At 41.4% G+C, this 4,444-nt stretch overlaps 1 protein-coding gene across 1 annotated transcript in view; it reads right to left on the reverse strand.

Annotated features, from left to right (window-relative positions):
* The window catches only part of LOC105618391 (homeobox protein homothorax-like), a 122,280-nt gene that overhangs the window by 26,828 nt on the left and 91,008 nt on the right, over positions 1 to 4,444 (reverse strand). The window lies entirely within an intron of this gene.

Genomic DNA, 4,444 nt, shown 5'->3' on the forward strand with positions numbered 1-4,444 from the left:
TCCCCTCCTCTCTCTCTCTCTCTCTCTCTCTCTCTTTCTCTCTCTTTCTATTACTCTACGCTATCGAGATCTTTATTATCGAGTATGTATTATCCCCCGACGTGGTTATAAACATAAAACTCCGTCATCCCTCTAATTAAAGATTCATCGAGGTAATTGAGCCCAGACTTTATTACCGGCTACACTGTAGAGAGCAGCGCTCGCCATTCGTGCCACCTTTTACCGCTCTTTATACGCAACGAGCGTGGAAAAAAAAAACCAAGAAAAGAAGTCTGGCGCGGAATCGGCACGGCGTAGCGAGGCCGGAAGCACAACCTTGATGAAATAAAAAAAAAGAGGGACACAAGTCGAGAAGTTTAGAACACGACGAGTTCCTTACGGCGGAGGTAGCGTTTAAAAAGAGTTTAGTGAAAGTCGCGAACACCTGCTCTCCGGAAGCGTCATCCTGGAGTTTCATGTTGCCTGTGTTTAAGGTTTTTGTCGAACAACGATGAAACGACTCGTGAACGAGTCAACTGATCTGAACAGCTATCGACATTTCACACGATAGTCCGCAACTACAGAGCAGCATTTCTTGCGAACAGCATTGCATAAATAAGTTACTTTTAACAAGTTTCCACGTATAGATTATTAATGTAAAGACTTACATTAAATATTACATAATGATAGAAAAATATTTCATTATACAATTATTGAATTATCGTTGATATATCTCAAAGTAAGCCATATATTCTTAAAATATATCATTAATTTTCGAAATCTTCTACCAATCTATTCCGGTTCTCTAATGTCGTCATTTGGGTGATGAACAGGTTTAGTCTCGGTAGACCGTCACGCAATAATAATAGGTCGTTCGTCTTTGAAATGATAAAAAGCGGTGCGATGGGGGATATCTACACGCGGAGAGAAAAAGGGTGCCATGTATTATTTGTTAAAAATTAGAACATTTCCGACACGCCCTTAAGATTTCTTGCAATCAGGTAATCGCTAGAGGTGTAATAATTATAAAATAGCCACGCGTTGTTCTCTCACGCGTTGATGGAAGATGGAGATTTCTGATAGTTGCCACTATAACACACTTTTACTTGTAAAATGAAGAATTCAGAGAAGACAAAGATGCGCAAAAAATTGAAAAAAAAAAATTTCGCGCAATAGTATATATATATCTGGACACGCCACTGATTTTCGAAATATTAAGAATCATAAAGTGAACGGCTTTTCGGGGAAATGTATGAAGAACAAGTCGTCTGCAACCGGAGCCTCTTGTCGAAAATCCAAGACGCCTTTTTGCCATAAGGGCTGCGGCATATATTTTCCCTTCTGTGCTCGGGAAAATGTAATCGGAGAGCCTCGCTTCGCCGGGTTTCATGGGACAGGGTACGCACACTGCGCACACACTAACGAAAAACCACGTGGGCCCCCCCATAGGGTAAAAGTCTTTCTCTAACGCGATCGTTTGCGCACCATGTGTTTCGGGGCCTGTAGTGGCCCTACTACGAAAGATACTGACGTTTCTAACGGAGAAATGTCTGTGTATGCGCGCGCGACTTTTTGAAAAAGTCTCCAGGAAGAGGCCGCCTCCGTTGTCCCCGGAAGAGCTTGGATTTCACGCTCGTAACGACCGCGAGTGAGCGCCTATAAAAACGACATAAAGATCGGCTATTTTGACAATCTACGAGCAAAGGCGAGATGCGCGCCGTCCTCGTTCCCCCTTAACGCTACAACGATAAACTTTACGACGCTCGTTTCTCTGCGACGTAAGCCCCAAGTGTCGTTCTTGAACATTCCTTTTTTTCTATCACCTCCACCATCAGCACCAATGAAAACAGCATTTCCGCGTGAAACCGATCGGAACTGATTCGAGACTTTTATGGAGATTCGATTATCGCAATGCTGAGAACCAAGAGAAGAGGCGATTGTCTGGAATATTATATTATCGAAAATAACAAATTGTTTTGTAGTTTATATTTAATTTCTCTCTATTAATCCTACTATTTCGATAACCGTTAAAAATTGAAATAATCTTTGTCAAAGATTGTACCTTGTGAAAAAAATTAAGTTTCGATATAACTGACACAATGACACACCCTGCTGACTGATAAAAAAATCAACATGTGTAGCCATGGTGTATTCGTGACACATTTATCGTGTCGATTTACAGAGACGAATTCGTAGCGAACTGCGATATCCGGATAAACGTCGATCGGTATTTACGACACAGTCGCGTATCGACCGAAAAAGTCAGCGATGCCAGAGTCCCAGGCTGAATACGAAAATTCATGCTCGACGGAGTGCCGTGGTAACAACTAACAACGACGAGGACACATCACACAGCAGGCGGAGGAGGACTATCAGGTCAGCGCGGCCGATGCGATGGGGTGTAGAATGCAAGTCACGCCGGGTAATTGCACCACGCGACCATTACCTCGCGTGCGGGCCGTCTTGGTAGGTGAAGGCTGGTCGTAGGTAGCCCGTAGCGCGCACTTACGAAACTCACGAGACACACGTTGCCGAGAAAGCTGACCGGTATCCCGCCGGTATTAAGTTTCTTTTATTGCCAGCGCCATTTTTTTTTACCGCGATGACGTACAAAGCAGGAAATCGTAATTCATAATACAATGTCGCGTAATTTTTCCTCTGGAAAATTGCCACTGGTGTTCGACTGACGTTTTTTTTTTTTTTTTTTTTGAATGACGTAAGCCGAGTGCTTTGTCTGTCTTTTCATTGAACACAAACGCTTTCGAGAAATAAATCGCTATAATATGATATAAAGCGTCGCGCGAAATTAACATCCAAACCGTAAATGGGACACGCATCTTCCTTCGTTAGCAGGCACGATTAATCGCCAACGACGACACGTGCATTTGATTTACGGGTATATGCACGACGAGATGCGCAAAGATGGAGAGCGACATTTGTGTGCATAGGAGTGATACTATTTGCGAACACGTTCGATAAGAACGGTCGCGCGCTCGAGCATAAACCGGAAGCAGCCATCTAAGATCCTGCGGCCGTCTCGTGTAAATATTATGCTCAAACAGTCTGAAACATTAAACATCTTGCCGATAGCACAGGACAGCATGTTTGTATATCGGCTGCTCCCCTCGCTTCGATCTCTTCGCATCCCCGCACCGATTCGATTCGCCCCCCCCCCCGTGCAGTTCCTAATGTTCCTATTTCTCGTGTTCGAAAAATGCAGGGATCCGTGCAACGAGTGTTGCAGAAACTTGGTATACCTGCTCTGAAAAGAAACTTGAGCGAATCGATTTAAAACGGCGAAAAAGCCCCCCTCGATGACAAGCTTAGCTACTATTTCGTGGGGCTGATTTTGCAAAGAAAGCAGCTGACTAGAGTCTCTTTACTCTCCCTCTTACAGCAGCGAGGAAGATTAAGCTCTTCAGGGATTCTCAGTTTCCAGAAATAAAGCTAAAGTACTCCCCTGCCCCCCTCCCCTCCCCCATATCTTCTTAGTTTCGATCCGCCATTTTTTAATAGCTAGATTATTATAGTATCGTAAAAATCATCAAATATAAATATATAGCATAAACTTAATCAACCATGCAATTAATTGTGTAATAATTTATCTTTCATATCTCAAAAAAAGGCTCGAAAAGTTTCGTTAAGGTCGTTTTATAAACACTTGTATAATGTTTTTAAAATTTTAGATCAATCTGCGATATTGGTAAAAATATTAGAATCTTATTATAAGATATTTATCATTTTCATAGAAAAAAATGATAAATTTGAGAAATAATTAAAGAATGGAGCCGCAGCCACTGAAACGACGACGCAGCGCGATTGCCCTTTGCCATAAATCTGCATCATTTGATGGATTTTCGTTGCACTCGAGACTGCATACAGGCGAACATGGAGCGGGCGCTTCCTAATCTGACAATCGTTTGCAACCGATGCGCTTCCAAGAAATCAACGAGCGAAATTAACCTACCGACCGACAGATAAATCGTCTTTGAAGGCGACCGTATCTTCGCCGTTTCTAGCGCAAGCTAAACTAGATCACGTTGAAACAGTTCGACGAAACGACAGACGATGGTTCTATGACCGGCGGACAAATTGGTCTCAGCTTCTATGTGATTTTCTACGAAGTCGTACGTCATTAGAAAACTTTGTACATATACGTGATTTTAAAACAAAATTGAAGAAAATATTATTCTCCAAGTATTTATCTCTGAGGAAATAATTATTTATATATAATTATTTATGAGTAGTTATTTAGAAAATTCATTGCAAATCGATATAACGAAAATAATATAACATACATATATAAGATATTAATCTCCTGCCACACACAGGGCCAATAATTATTTGAACAAAGACATAGTATCAGAGCATGCACGCCTTTCGACCTCCTCAAGCTGTTCCATATATATATATATATATATATATATATATATATATGTATATATACATACTATATATATATATA

The sequence above is a fragment of the Atta cephalotes genome (assembly GCF_000143395.1).
Source record: "Atta cephalotes unplaced genomic scaffold scaffold00016, whole genome shotgun sequence".
Taxonomy (NCBI): Eukaryota; Metazoa; Arthropoda; class Insecta; order Hymenoptera; family Formicidae; genus Atta; species Atta cephalotes.